Here is a 16,381-nt window from a genome sequence, read left to right as displayed (position 1 = left end):
AGAGAGAGTCCAGGTTATGGCTCAGATCCTTTCTTGCAGCTTTCAGTAGGACTCAGAAAGTCAAAATCTCTAGGAGGCTGAGCCTCGATAGCTCTCCCCGCACCCGCCTGCCCCATCCGGCTAAGCACAGGGGTGTCTCTCCATGAGAAAGTCTCAGCAGAGGCCAGGTCTGTGCCAGGGCCCCTCTCCCTGCCTCCCGCCCACAGACTTCACAAGAAAGTCAACAGGGGCAGGGAGAGCACACCCAGATGACTTGGAGTGGTGGCCAAATTAGAGCAGAGCTAGGCAGAGACTGTGAGAGCATGAAAACCAAGTAATAGGAAATGCCGTTTGTGGAATCTCAGTAGCACCGGTGGTAAAACTGAGTTTCTCTGTAACAGAGTTGCCTTTTATTTATTTATTTATTTATTTATTTTTTTTTTTTTTTTCTGGGTCCTTTTGCCTCTTAAATCTTTTTTTTTTTTTTTTTTTTTTTTTTTTTATATGAAGTTTATTGACAAATTGGTTTCCATACAACACCCAGTGCTCATCCCAAAAGGTGCCCTCCTCAATACCCATCACCCACCCGCCCCTCCCTCCCACCCCCCATCAACCCTCAGTTTGTTCTCAGTTTTTAACAGTCTCTTATGCTTTGGCTCTCTCCCACTCTAATGTCCTTTTTTTTTTTTTTTTTTTTTTTTTTTTTTTTTTTTTTTTTTTTTTCCTTCCCCTCCCCCATGGGTTCCTGTTAAGTTTCTCAGGATCCACATAAGAGTGAAACCATATGGTATCTGTCTTTCTCTGTATGGCTTATTTCACTTAGCATCACACTCTCCAGTTCCATCCACGTTGCTACAAAAGGCCATATTTCATTTTTTCTCATTGCCACGTAGTATTCCATTGTGTATATAACCACAATTTCTTTATCCATTCATCAGTTGATGGACATTTAGGCTCTTTCCATAATTTGGCTATTGTTGAGAGTGCTGCTATGAACATTGGGGTACAAGTGCCCCTATGCATCAGTACTCCTGTATCCCTTGGGTAGATTCCTAGCAGTGCTATTGCTGGGTCATAGGGTAGGTCTATTTTTAATTTTCTGAGGAACCTCCACACTGCTTTCCAGAGCGGCTGCACCAATTTGCATTCCCACCAACAGTGCAAGAGGGTTCCCGTTTCTCCACATCCTCTCCAGCATCTATAGTCTCCTGATTTGTTCATTTTGGCCACTCTGACTGGCGTGAGGTGATACCTGAGTGTGGTTTTGATTTGTATTTCCCTGATAAGGAGCGACGCTGAACATCTTTTCATGTGCCTGTTGGCCATCTGGATGTCTTCTTTAGAGAAGTGTCAGAGTTGCCTTTTAAAGTGAAGCCTCTTTCTACTTATTAAGCCGTTTTATGTTGACTTTCGGGGAGAGCCAGGGTGGGGCAATGGGTTCCATGGGCTAAGACGATCACAGATGAACCTGTCAGCACAATCAAATTCCAGTCTGATCGCTCTGATGGACACTGAAACTGCATAGATGGTTCAGCCCCGGGTCTCTGTTTCATCAGCCTTTAAAATTCAAGTGATGCTGTATTAGGACTAAGTAGATTTCGGTTTAAGATTCCCAAGGGATGCTGTTAATGTATTTCTCTATTATGAACTCCATCGCTCTCGCAGGGAGGTTTTTACTGAAACTTCAGGGACTCCTGGGTCTTTCTGGAGGCCTTGAAATGGTCTAGAATGGGCCTTTGTGGTATAGCGCTTGCTTTGAGTTATGTTCCATGAATTCTTCCACTTCTTAGTCCATCAAAGTCTTCTACTCCAAGCAGAACTGATTCTCATCTAGAATTCTTTCCATTAATGAACTGGCCCCCTCTGCCAGATTAATTGGAGACTCACATGGTATAATAAAGGATTTCTGTACCACATCCAAGTGTGAGGAAAACCCTGGGAAATGTAGTTTCCAGAAAAAAATGGATGGGTCGTGAGAATAACAGATGAGATTGTTTGAAATTGAGACCATTCCTGACAGCTGAGGACTCAAAGTTCTCGTTGTACAAGTGCCTTTCCCATGTCTTTTAGGATCTCAAGGAAGAACCTTCTGCTTTACACAACATTTGCTGCAAACTTCCACTTGACCCAGAGAATGAGTTTTCAATGCTTCAGCTGTGCGGGAGAGCTAAGAGCCTGATGGAATTCATACTAAGGGCTAAATGACTAACACCAGAGCCTGAGGGCAATGGGAGAGAGTTTGAGTATCTGAGCTAAAATGAACAGATGACACCCCCTCCATCACCCCTACCATACACTAAGGTGGGAGGTCCCATTAGAAGGGCCTTGATTCTATTTACAGGAACATCTGAGAATCTCCCCACAGCCTTGTTTGGCTAAAGCTTTGCTACTGAAATAATTCACTATAGCTGTACCTAGCTCCAACTTTCCTTTGAATGAGTCCTCTCTCGGAGACCTCCCCCGGCTAATAATAATAAACATTTTTGGATGGCCTCAACTACGAATTTGACCGAAACGCACAAACAACGTTTGAATCCAGCAGCGCACGTAGCCTCGACTGAATGATAATAGTAATGGCAACGACAGCATTGGTCAAGTATGTGCCAGGCTCCGTGCCAATCACACTGCATAAAATTATGTCACTTAATTGTCACAACAATGCTAAAGGGAAAGCACTCTTATTACCCCCGTTTGCCTATGAGATTCCTGCAACTAAAGTGGTTGAGTTTATTTGCCCCCTGGCTGATTGACTGGAGTGTATACTCACCCCAGCTGGGGTTGCTGCTTCTCTGGAAACTGAGAGCTCTGTGACATGCGTCAACATGTAGCCCAGAATGTCCTTCCAGTGTCATGTGGCATGTCCTTGCCACTTGAACTCATACCCACACTGGTATTTGGGTATTTGCTAAGACAGCAAGGGCTCCGCGGAAGCTTAGTATCTTTCTTTTCCATCTTCCCAGGAATAGTGACCGGCAAAATCTCTAGTTTTAGTGCTGGTGTTAGTTCCACTTCAGTGGCTGGATGTGGGTGGGAATGGAAAACTTAGCCGTCGTCACCTACTGAGAACGTGGCATGGAGTATTCATATTACCGGAAATGCCAGGATACAACTTTCCTTGGGAAAATCCAAAGGAAAGGAGAGAAGACAGAGGTGATTCCATCCCTCCAACCGACCCCTCCCACTCTGACATGATGGGAAGAATGAGAAGGCTGAGCATGACAGAAAACGGTGATGGCGATGAGGGTTCTCACCTCTGGGCCAACCAAGAAGGGCCTGGGATCAACCAGTTCAGCCAGAGGGAATTGGGTCCTTCCACAATATCCTAGAGCCCAGTAGGGTACCTCATAGGCCGTCACCCCTGTGCAGGGGCCTGCATTGTTATTATTTCGACTGTTTTTATGAATGTGGCCCACACTGTGAGGAAGGGAATGCCCCCTTTCCTCAGTCTGCACAAAGGCTACAGCCCCAGGGCCTCCTCTCTTCCTCTGGCCCCAGTGCTCCGCACTTGGATGGGGAACCCCCTATTGACCTTTTGGAGAGCAGAGAAGGGAGAGAATGGGCGAGGGGGTTCCAAACTCTCTTCCCTCAGCTGTGACCTTTAAGCAAGCTCTGCATTCTTGGGGCCCCCAGAGCCCACAGTAGGCTCTCCCAGGCCTCGATTTGCATACCTTCTAACTGCCTTAAACAGACCAGGGCCAGGGGAAGAGGGGGTGTGTGGCCGGGAGGAAGCTGTTGAGGTGGAAGTTATCTTTGCCTCAGACAATGAGTGCGGGAAGATGTGCCAACCAAGATGTCCACGCTTCCCAGTGGAGGAGGGAACTGAGATTTGAAGGTGGCCAGAGGGTCCTCCCACCATTGTCTGCCACAGGCCCTGAAATCCTCACCTCGCCTCACTTCAGGTGGGAGGCCTCCCGAACAGGACAGGCATGATTTTTTCCTGGTTCGAGATGTGATGTCGTCTGAAGGCAGATCATATGGGTGGTTGAAATTCTGTCCTGGAGTTTGAAGGCCTGGCGTCAAGTCCAGCACGTTGCCCAGTCTCCTCCAGCACCATCTGCAAGTGAAAGTAATGCCCGCCATTTTGTAGGCTTTTTGTAAGGCAAGTGAGGTATGAACGTCAAATGTCCTGTGAATCTGTAAGGGACTGTTCTGTGTATGAGGTGACTATTATCACTATTCAAACAAGGTAATATGTTATTAGTTAATGATACGTATATCCTATACTATTAGTTAATAATATACGCAGCGAATATTTATTTAACCGACATTGCACTAAATAATTTAATGTAATAAGCTATATTTATTTAAGTGCTCATTACGTGCCAGGCACGGTTGTAGGAACTGGCAATACAGTTGAAAACAAAATCCTTGCTCTCCTGGGGCTTACTTTCTCCTGGAGGGGAGAGACAGTAAACAATTACACAAAAATAATGAAGACAATTTCAGACAATGACTGCTACAAGTAAATGCTACAGAAAATGGGATGGAGAGTCTCTGGGGGTGGGGAGCATGGCAGTTTTTTATAGATGGTCGCCTTCAGAGGAGTTGACTTCTGTGCTGAGGTGGAAGAGACCGACCAAGAAGCCAACCACGTGATACAGGAGAGGTGCTCCTGGTAGAGAGAAGAGCAAGAGAAAAGGTACTGAGGCAGAAGCGAACTTGAAGAGCGGAAAGAGGTCCCGGGGAGGGGAGGGGGGGGTGCTGGAGCAGATCCATGAGTGGGGCTGGGACAAGAGCTGAGCCTTTATGGGGCTGCCAGCGGGTGTGGCCTTGTGGGACACGGTGAGACTCTTATTGCCGGTGGAAGCCACTGGAGTGTTTCAGAGGGGAAGCAACATAATCTGATTCACATTTTAACAAGAGCTTTCTGGCTCTTGGTCGATAAGAATCCGAACGAAGCAAGAGCGAAAACCGGGAGCTCCATCAGGAGGGAACTTCCAACAGTATTTCAACTGATTATCCTAACAACCCGACCGGGGATGATGTGTTATTGTCTTAATTGAGAAACTGAGGCTTCAGGGAGCCTGAGTGGTTTTAGGAAGGCCATACCCCTAGTAAGCAGCGGAGACGGGATCTGAACCCTGGGGAAGCTCTGACTCCAGAGCCTGCGTTTACAAACCTTCGGTGCATTGTTTCTCCCATCAAAAACCTCTGTAAGTCCTGTCCGGTGATGCTGTTAATAGTGGCTAGCCATGCACGGAGGAGGGCACTTGTTGGGATGAGCCCTGGGTGTTGTATGGAAACCAATTTGACAATAAATTTTATTAAAAAAAATAAAGCAAAAGAAAATAAAAACAAAAATTGTGGCTAGCCATCCGTTAGGTTAGAAGAGTCCAGCCAGGGCGGGGTTGGGGCTGGTGGGGGGAGGAGGAGACCAGGCAGCTGATGGTCTCCCTGCAGCAAGGAGGCTCGGCTCCACCCTCCCGTGGGCTTTCCTGCCTACGACACGGGGTCTCGTTCCCGCCACCACCCCCACACCCCTGCCCGCGGTCCCGATTGCGCCCCACCAAGGCCCGTGGCCGCAGGATGGCTCCCCTCCACCTGTGGCTGCGAGCCACAGGGTGACGATGGGACAGCTTTGTTTTGCCCTAACAGCTGCCTCCATGGTAACAGCCTGAGGCATGACTGGAAAAGCCATTTGTAGGACTACAGAGCTGGAAGCAGGGAGCCCAGGCCGGAGGGAGAGGGGGAGCCCCAGCCCGAGAGGGGGTGGCGTCCACGCCGGGGCTGGAAGGTGCGAGGCGCACCTGTCCCTTTCTGTGGGCCTCGTCATGTCCTGTCTTTCGGTTTAGGCTCAGCAAATCCAGATGTTCTTCGACCAGCTTGGGCATATTTGGCCCAGGCCTACGCGTCTCTTCATTTTTCAGCCAGTCTGACAAATATTTGTAATAACCTCATTCTGTGAATCCCAGGACGCCTTTTGGGCTGCAGGGGGTTAATGAGAACCACCCCTGCCTGTGGAGCTTCCCAACCACCCCCCCTCACCCCCCTCACCCCCACCCCTGCTACCCCTGGGCCATGCCTAGGCCAGCAGGACTTGCTGTCCAAGGGACCTCATAAGACATCCGAGGAGTCTTTTCTTAGAAACAGGAAACAGTCTTCAGCCAAGTACAAATGAACTGAAGCACCCAGAAACCTGAGGATTGCTCCAAACTCGGGAGGCCCAGAGGCAGACAGGGAGGGTTGAACTCCTGGCAGGGTCTCCCTGACTCATTTGCTCATGAATGGGATTGATCTCAGCTGTGTTCTCAGCCTTTTTCTTCACTGCGCTCAGACCATTATGTAAGTGCTGGTAACACATTCATTGAAATACTTTCAGCAAAAGTCTTTTCGATCCTAAGACAAAAATATGAATCAAGACAATATTACTTGTTATTTTTCGGAACCTCGTAACCTTTTCATTGGATAGATGCTGGATTGGGGACCTGCTGCTCGGGCAGTTGTTTGAACAGAAGAGGATGGCAGGAAATGATGATTTTTTTTTCTTTTTTTAAATTTACATCCAAATTAGTTAGCATATAGTGCAACGATGATTTCAGGAGTAGATTCCTTAGTGCCCCTTACCCATCCCACAACCCCTCCGATAACCCTCAGTTTGTTGTCCATATTTATGAGTCTATTCTGTTTTGTCCCCCTTCCTGTTTTTATATTATTTTTGTTTCCCTTCCCTTATGTTCATCTGTTTTGTCTCTTAAAGTCCTCATATGAGTGAAGTCATAGGATTTTTGTCTTTCACTGACTAATTTCACTTAGCATCATACCCTCCAGTTCCATCCACGTAGTTCCAAATGGCAAGTGTTCATTCTTTTTGATTGCCGAGTAATACTCCATTGTGTATGTATATATATATATATATATATATATATATATATATCACATCTTCTTTATCCATTCATCCAAATGATGTTTCTTTCCAAATACAGCAGGCGTAGTAATGGGGAGCCCCATAAGTGGGTATTTGCTGTGGCTTATTTGTGAATCTATCGTTTCAAGGGGTAAATAAATCTATGCTCCTTGAGGATCAGGAACGAATCCCTAAGTTTGCTGTGGTATCTCCAGCACCTGGTTTGATGCCTGAAATTTGCCTCAAAAAATAAGGGTGCCTGGGTGGCTCAGACTGTTAAGTGGTGACTTCGGCTCAGGTCGTGGTCTCACGGTTTCGTGGGTTCAAGCCCCACGTTGGGCTCTGTGCTGACAGCTCAGAACCTGGAGCCTGCTTTGGCTTCTGTGTCTCCCTCTCTCTCTGCTCCTCCCCTGCTCATGCTCTGTCTCTCTCAAAAATAAATAAACATTAAAAAACTAAAAAAAAAAGGGGGGGTTCGATGGATAAGGACTGACTGAATGAATAAATCCATAATATTTGCTCTTGATTCATCAAGGTGAGACTAAGCCACCATTGGAGTGGGGCGTATTGCTTGTCAGATATTGAGGAAAGGGGAATAGAATAGGGAAAGAGTGCGGTGTGGTGATGGGAAAGAATTTTCTTTGGGGAGTGGTGGTACGGCGTTAGGGAAGGACCACGAGACTTAAAATCAGAAGAGCAAGTGTCCAATCCTGACTCTCTGAGTAGCCCTGTGACCCTCCGACAAATTGTTCAATGTCTCTGGGCCTCGGTTTCATCGCTAAATCAAGACTTTTAATACTTACAAATATTATCGTAATAACCTTGGGATCAAATGAGACAAGAATGGGAGAGCATCTCCAACACACGGGAGAGCATATCTGCACACTTTTGAGAAGTTGGCATCTCGTCAGGTCTGGCTCTGGCTCAAGGTCTTTTCAATGCACCGTGTAATTTATTTTCCCGATAATGGCACGCACCACATACTTTCGTGGCTAACTAGTGTTCTACCCTCCTCCGGGTGTTCTCTCCTCCAGGCCACACAACCAGAAAGCTTTCTCCTGTCCTGGTACACGGGCTTCTCTCGGCTGGGTCGCTTCACAGAGTGGGCCCGGCCTTTCCTCTATGGCGACTCTAATTCCCAATGCAATGGGTCTGAGAGAGGGCCTCATCAGAGCTTCAGAATGTCTCCTCACCTGTTGTCGGAGCTACGGAGTGTCAGCGCTGACAGAACTTTGCATGTGTGTGCTTTTCTCTAAAATTGGGCCTGGGACCAGCATTAAGGATTGTGCAGGGTCCCTTCCTTTATGAGCAGCGAATCAGGCAGGAAGGAGAGCCATGCTATGGGCCTGGCCCTCCTTGGGCCTCGCACTTGTCTGCCTATCCCTACCACCACCGCCTACACGGAGGCGCCCCGTGACAAGTCATCTGGAAGCAGCCCCCTCCCCCTCCCATGGCACTAGGGCTTTCCGAGGAGCTCGCCAGCTGAGGGAGTGGTTTCTGTGGTATTGTTGCCACAGCTCATTTTCCATTAGGGTCACCAGGCAACCACCAGGAAGCGACAACTCCTGACGTAAACCCTGCTTCGCCCAGCGAGAAGCTCTGTATCCCATTACTAACCCTGGGCTGGATGTGCCAAAGGCGCGTTGCTGGCGAGGGCGGATGGAGGCTTCCAGAGACCAGCTCTCAGCAATGTTGGCGCAGCTGTGAGGCTGGGCTGAGGGAGTGAGGGAGCGTTGGGTGACTCAGGTAGAGGCAGCAAGGTTTCAGACCAGACACTGATCCCAAATGAAACGTTCTCCTTTGTCCCATTCTGACTGGACCTTTTTTTTTTCTTTCTCTTTTTAGGGTGTCACCCAGGAAATACACTGCTGTGTTCTTTTAAAATAAATGATGCTAACATCTCATTTTTGTGTGGTGATTGACAGTGTTTAAGGCAGATGTGTTTCCACGGTTGAAATTTATCCTTCAACCAGCTGTTTGAGGTAAGTACGGTATGGTCTTTATTTGAGAGATGGGGAAACTGAGGCCCCGAGAGCAATGTCCTAGGCCAGTGTTGTATCAGTGAGTAATTATTGACTGAGACCAATGAGGACTTCTTCCCACATCATGCTGTGGTGTTCGTCTATCCTCCTTTCTCAAAGATCCTGCTCTCCTTGACAAAATTAGTTAATTAATCCGGTCCTTTATGCATATAGAGTGTCTGCTACATGCCATGTATTAGTAAAGCATCAAATACAACATGCAACCACCCTGTCCTCGTGTTACTGAAATCCTGAGAGGTGATTAGTACATGCATGTGAAATTTCAGGTGCAGGTAAGAACACTGGAGAAAAGTTCAGCAGGGTCGGAGGTGGGGGAGAGCCCCTGTTTTATGCAGGGTGAGCCGAGAAAGCCTGCCAAGAAGTCGCCGTGGGATCAGAGCCCGAGAGAAGTGAGGAAGCCCCTGGGGTGGTTCTGGGGCACATGCCGGACGACAGCACAGACCACAGTACGTGCCCCTCAGCTCTCCAAGGTAGGTGTCATTACCCCCGGGAGAGATAAAAACCCTCAGAGCCGCCTGCTCAAGTCCCACAGCTATCAGGAGGGGAAAGAGGGCGTGGACCAAGGTCTGTCTTCAAAGCTCTGCGCCTAACCACCGTCAGTTTCAGGCAGGAAATCTTATCAGGTGGGGAGATATTTGGGGCAGGTCCTCTGCACTCAGATTCCTCGGAAAACACTTGGTGTTTGCCAATGCCGCCGACGTGATGTCACCAAGGCACATACTGGCAAAATAAAAACTGGCGTGCTTTTATTATTTGACTTAGTTTTTATTTCATGTTTATATTTCCTAGCGGGCAACCGACCAGAGCCCAGCGATTACAGTCAACGTCACGCGCGTTATAGCGAGAGAGACTGGGCTGGGGATAATCGTTCTTTAAATGTCACCGTATGCCAGGCACTGTTAAGTGCTTTATATCCAGTATCTCACTTAATTTTCACAAACAGCCTGTGAAACAGATACTAGCTTTATCTTCATTTGAGAGATGATGAGCTTGAGGTGAGGGTCCGGTAAGTCTTACATTACTGAGACGTGTCTGATTTACATTCAACTCACCTCTTACACCATAAACCGGGCTCTCGAGCCCTAAGGAATGGGTACAGCAAATCTTGAGTGTCAAGGGCTGACGGAGAGGAGGCCTAAGGGGGGAAAGGCAGGGAGACTGTGCGTCTGCTTTGTTGGGGGTCACATATTTATCCAATACACCCAAATGTAGTAAATTGGGATTGGTTGGGAGTGAAACCTTTTTTCTCCAGAACTGCACTCTAGAATTATAAAGAGCAATTCATCAATCCAGGAAGAATGCAGGGCAAACCCCTGTCACACTTGACATTTGATTTTTAAATGTCCACCTTTTGCGGGGCAGGGGTATTAAAATACGGGCTTATTGGTAACCCATGAGAATATCAAGAACAAGGGTGAAGACGATGAAAACATCCCTAATCTTCCTACTCAGAGACAACCACCATCGCCATTCTGATAGCTCAGTGTTCTAGCTTCTGTGCAAGCCTCCTTAAAACATGTAATTTAGTCGAAACAGTCCTTTACATAGAATGGTGCAAGATCACCTCTTTCTTGTGAATTGAGCTGTACCCCCGTCCCCAGCTGCACACGCACAGAAACAGCTCTGGCTCAGGCTGCAGCGGCCTCCTTTTCCCCTTTGCTTATCACCTTGAGTTCCACAGGAGTGTGTGGTAAAGCCAGGCCCCAACTGGGCCCTGCTGTCTCTGGAAGGATTTCAGCTGACCCTGAGCTCTGGCACAGCCAAAGGGCATCCGCCTCTGCTACCGAGCCATACATTTCCCCTGACAGGAGCTCCTCTTAGACCTCCCTAGACAGCAGACACCGCGAGCAGACAGCAAGATTCACGGCTGTCTGGCTTCTCCCTGTCCTCCCCCAGATGGGCTGAAGCCAGATGACAGAGCATGAGACCCGAGGAGGAACAGCCTGGGGGTCGACGGCACGCCAAGCAGAAGTGGACAATATCTGGTCCCAGCTCACGCCTTGGCTTAATCGCAGCCACATGGGCAAACTCAGGGCTGCACAGCACAGTTGTAATTGGAATAGAGTGTCCTCTGGGAGACTGTTGGGGATGAAGCTGTTCACTGCATGAGACGACGCACTGCTGCAGATATAATCCGTTTACCGACGATCGTAACGGTGGCTAACGTTTACTGCGTGCCTATCGTGCCCCCGGCACAGCGTTCGATACCCTGGGAGGATTACCTCATTAGTTCTCATAACACATCGCACAGGTAGGTATGCTTGCTCTCCTCATCTTGGACACGAAGATGTGGAAGGCTCAGAGAGAGTCGGTAGGGCGTCCAAGGTCACCGAGCTGGTACGTGATGGAGCTGTGGCTTGAAACAAAGCAGTTTTACTGTAGATCCTAGACCTCTCACTTAGGTTTGATTTCATTCATTCACTCACTCGTTTAATTGTCCATTCACTCACTCATTTAATCATTCATTCATTCACTCATTCACTCACTCATTTAATCCATCATTCCTCCGTTCACTAAGTATGCTAATTCAAGCCACGATCATCTCTCACCTAGACAGCAGGTGGTAATAACTTCCTACGTCTTGCCTCTCTCTAACACAGAGTTTCCACCTTGCCTGCATCTTGGAATGACCTGGGAAAGTTTTACTACTGCAGGTACCTGGTCCCAGAGCTACTAATTTAACTCATCTGAGATGTGGTCCACTCATAAGGTAAGAGAGATATATATGTGTAAACTCTAAACATGTCCCTCTTGTGCTAACAATGTATTCCTGGAGAAAGGCCCAGGCTCTTAACGTGGCTATATTACACGGCTCTTTGGCATGTGGTCCCTCCCTCCTTACCAGCCCCCTTTTATACAGCTCTTTCTCTCACTCAGCACATTGCCTCTCTGGCTTTCTTGACTTCTGGGAACGTTCATGCTTCTTTCTGCCTTAGGGTCTTTACATGCCGATCACAATTCTCTTCCCCGTCTGTCTGGTTGCCTCCTTCTTGTTCTTCTGGTCTTAACTTGATACAGCTGATCACAAAAGTGGCCATAATTCTCCACCCCTCCTCTAGCTGCACTTTTTGCCATGTGACTTTGCAGCTCTTTCCATTGGGAGCCGGATTCTCTTTTCCTGCCCTTTGAATCTGAGGTGGCCATGCAGCCTGCCTTAATCGATAGAATCCTGCAGAAGAAATGTGCCAGTTCTGAGCCTGAGCCTTGCAGGCTTCTGCTTGCTATCCTGGAACCCCACCATCGCCATGTGAATGACCCTGGTCTGCCCTCCTGGAGGATCATAACTGAGGCCATCCCAGACCAACCAACCCGGCCCACAAACTCACGAGGAAGCCTGGCTGAGATCAGAGCCCGGGCCAGACCCACAGGACCTTTCAGTTGATCTACAGACTTGTGGGCAATGATAAATGGTGGTTATTTTAAGCCACTAACTTTGGGTTGATTTGTTATGCAACAGTAGGTAGCTGATACACTTCAATATAATTTCCTATTTCTCTTTGAGCCTAAATCGGGTTCTCCCTTTATCCACTCTCATAGCACCTTATACTTGTCAACTGTATAATGGATGACAATGCTTATCAGAACTAAAAATTGTGTAAATAATACTTTTTTCTCTCTCTGATTAGAGTTTAAGCCCCATGAGATCAGAGACCACATTTGATTTGCTCCCTGAAATATTCCTACCATCTGGCATTATTTTATACACGGTATATGCTACACTTGATCTTAACCAAGAGGCCGAGAAGCGATACACATGGTAAATGCTAAATAAATACTTGTCAAAAGACAAACACAAGGATGAGTTCATATGCTCACTAAACATGTCCTAAGTACTTTCTCCATTTCAGGTACCATGCAAGATGTTAAAGATATCAGAATGAATAAGGCATAGTCTTTGTTCTTAAGGAAATTCACGGTTTAAAAGCTGGGACATTAACATGTAAATAAAAATTGTAGGCCACGTTAATGAGTGTAATTGAGGGTGTTTAGCGTGTTGATAAGAGCAGGGTAGATCAGTGGGTTGAATAAATCTGGAGAAAAGAAGTTCCTGGAAAATGGTTTATGGAATAAATATTTGAAATGATGATTCTACATCTGACGAGTGTGTGGCAATGGGTGTTCAAAGGCCATAAGTGGTATTGCCATTGGAAATAGGACTTTTCAGAATGATTAACGGAGCTTGCTAAATTTCCATACAAGCCAAAATGCAAACTTCCCTTGAATTACATAACAGCGGCATTTACGGAAAACTCAAAACACATAAAACCATGTTTTAAAACTGTATGAAAATGAGATCCTTGGTGTTTATATGTAAATGCAATTAAGTATTAGGCTCAGATACTTACAAATAGGTTTTTGCCCATATGACTGCAGGGGCATTTGAAAAGTATCTGGAATGTGGGGTAATTTTTCGTTGCATGGTCATGTCCTATGCATTCCGTGATCGGCATCTGTGGCCATTGCCCATTAAATGGCAGTAACATCCCCTCTCAATATTGTGACAGCCGCAAATTCACTTCAAATTTCCGAGACTGTTTTACCAACGTGGAGCTACATCTGCACTGAACTACTCAGGTAAAAAAAAAAAAAAAAAAAAATTACTTTGAGAAATTAGCGTTAACGTTTTATGGAACAGTGTTATTTAAAAAACGTACGCTATCTATGCACATGTTCTCACACTTCTAAATTACTTGGGTATTGTGGCAAAAGATGAGTCAACACTTTCTTGAGGGAGAAAGAAAGAATCCACTCCATTTCTCTCTCGGGAAGCAAATAACCTTACTATCTGAGCTGTTCACCGAAGCATGTGGACTGGAAGTCCGGCATACCTGTATTTCCACAGCACTGGGGGACAACCCGGCTAAAAACTCACTTCGTGGTTCTGAGTCAACAACAGCTCAAAAACATGTAAAAATTGCCTGGGGACTTATCTTGAAGAGAGCAATTCCACATTAATTTTTACAGATTAGTGAAGAATCCTAGTTGGAATACATTTGTAAGCATTTCACAAATCATTTTAAAAGGTATATAATCAACGAGCCGATATTTGAGTACCTACAGTATGTGAAATCACTGTCCTAGCCGCTCTGAGAACCCAAAGAATCCTACTAAGTGTTTCTGATCTTTAAGGAACCGAAAAATCTAAATCTGGTAACAGGATATAATCATGCAAAATTTACGGAGACACAAGCTGCAAATACCTAATGAGTGGTACAGAACCCAAGGGCTTTAGAAGTTCAAGGGCAAAGAGAATTGGAATGACCAAAGAAGTTTCCCCAGAGGCTGGAGCAGGCCCTAAAGATAGATATGAGCCAAATAAGAAAATTAGGGAGGGCATTCCAGCGGAAGCGATGGCATGGGAAAAGAAAGGAGTCATACAATATGAATGTCATATTCTAGAAATTATGAGTAGACTCATCTGGCCACAGTCACACTAGGTAGTAGCTAATAAGGTACATTGTAAATTAGAGCCAGATAGCTAAACATCTTTAATACCACACTAAGATATCAGAATTGGTGTTCTAAGGAAAGAGGGGTTATTAAACATTTTGATCAGGAATTATTTAGGTATTGGGAGAAACCCTTTCTTTTTCTCTCCTCACTTATATTTCATGGTGAATAAACCTCTAGTGCAGAAATACTTCTGGCCTCATAATCCCCTAATTCAATTCTCCCACCCCCGCCGGGAGAGGGGAATTACTTTTCTGATTGAGAATCTGAGAGATAAATCTGACTTTTACAGGGATAGGTCCACATGGAGAGACCTGCGTCCAAATGTGCTTGTGATGGGGTAAGCCAAGCCTGCCTAATTCAGAATCAGGTGCTAGCATTCCCTTTTTTTTTCTTTTGTTTTTAATGTTTTTATTTATTTTTGAGACAGAGAGAGACAGAGCACGAGCAGTTGAGAGGCAGAGAGAGAGGGAGACATAGAATCTGAAGCAGGCTCCAGGCTCTGAGCTGTCAGCACAGAGCCTGACGCCGGGCTTGAACTCACGGACGGTGAGATCATGACCTGAGCTGAAGTCGGATGCTCAACTGACTGAGCCACCCAGGCGCCCCCAGGTGCTAGCATTCCTAATTGACTACAAACCTTGGTTGCATTCTCCCAAATAGATTTTATCTGCATCAAAAGTGACATGCTGGTCGCTACTTTCTGACTCCTGTGTTTTTTTTGTTTTTTGTTTTGTATTAATTCTAACTTGGGTGAAGATGGTTGGTGCTTGTTAGCCTCTACCTCATGGATAAAATCTCCATTTAAACAGACGGAGAGGAAAAGCCTCACCAATTCAAAGACCCTAAAAATGATTCACCAATGAAAGCTTGTATCTGATAAACTTTAGACTTAGCAATTAGGTTGGCACTGGAATAGTCAAGGTCCTAGGGCAGCAAAGGGAGAAATTTCAGGACGCCTGAGATCAGGTGTTAACCCACTATGGCCCACCTGGTCACATCAGGCCCATCACCTGTTTTTCTAAATAAAGTTTTATTGGAACACAACCATATTTATTCATTTGCATATAATCCATGGCTGCCGTAGAATTTAGATATACTGACCATTATGTTAATTTAGATCTATTCATCACAACTGAGTAGTTATAACGGAGACTATATGCTCTGCAAACCCTCAAATTGCTTCTGATTTCAGAATGGTCATTGAGAATCAGACGCCATTTATACATGTTTAATTTTAGTTTGCAAAAGCAGAGTCTACCACATTGAAAATTTGAGGTATATTATGAAGGGAAAGGAAAGGTCTTACTTATTATTTCTATCAGAGTACTGAATGTTAAGAGATAATCTTCCAAATAACCATAACTAACCTCATCAATTCATTCTGTCCATGAAGTTCATTCTTGTGCTGCTAGATGTTGGATTCAGTCTGCGTTCTTGAATTCATCTGCTCTTGAACGAAAAACACTTTAGTTTTAAGCTCTGAAGCCCACACTTGGGATTTTCTACTCTGAAATTGCACTACTGAACGGTGGAATCCTTTGCATGAGGCTCTGAGATTGTCGTTTGTTGAACACGTAAGAAAAGGCTGTGAGCTTTCAGGTAAGCAGAAAATATTTGTGGATGAAATTAAAGTAATCACAGCTTGTGTCCGTAATTTATTACAGTCATCAATAATAGCCAAATGGAGGCTATTACAGTCATCAATAATAGCTAAATGCAAACTTTTCTATTGGAGGAGAATACATAGCTATTTCATAAGGGTTTGACAAATGTTTCTCCTGAAGATAAGAACATATTGTAGAGAGTGAAGACATTAATAAATCTCCAAGTACTTTTAATTCATAAAGTGTACAATCTCTGAAACATTTATATTAATGACATTTTGCCTACGTAAAATTATCCTTTGATTTAACAACTCTCCCCCTGCAGCTCCGGAAATACCACCGAGCTAATTAAAAAGTACAGACCATACCGAGTATACCTAGCCACTTCTAGTATTTGCCTTTGTATTAGATGAAAGGACAAATCTTCGTGATTGTCCAGGACTTTCTGGGAAATCTCC

The 16,381-nt window shown here is 45.7% G+C and overlaps 1 long non-coding RNA gene across 2 annotated transcripts; it reads left to right on the top strand.

The window, feature by feature from the left end:
* The first annotated feature begins 8,455 nt into the window (after positions 1–8,455).
* Positions 8,456–14,746, top strand: LOC115526054. Of its 2 annotated transcripts, XR_003972524.2 has the most exons (6): positions 8,456–8,569; positions 8,669–8,805; positions 9,132–9,335; positions 10,762–11,116; positions 11,466–11,575; positions 11,953–14,746. It is a non-coding gene; the product is annotated as an uncharacterized LOC115526054 (long non-coding RNA). The 2 variants fall into 2 exon arrangements; XR_003972523.2 differs by having other exon boundaries at positions 11,466–14,746.
* The last annotated feature ends 1,635 nt before the right edge of the window (positions 14,747–16,381 follow it).

This window comes from Lynx canadensis, chromosome D1 (assembly GCF_007474595.2).
Source record: "Lynx canadensis isolate LIC74 chromosome D1, mLynCan4.pri.v2, whole genome shotgun sequence".
In the NCBI taxonomy this organism is placed as follows: domain Eukaryota; kingdom Metazoa; phylum Chordata; class Mammalia; order Carnivora; family Felidae; genus Lynx; species Lynx canadensis.
This window is presented reverse-complemented; position numbering and strand designations above follow the sequence as displayed.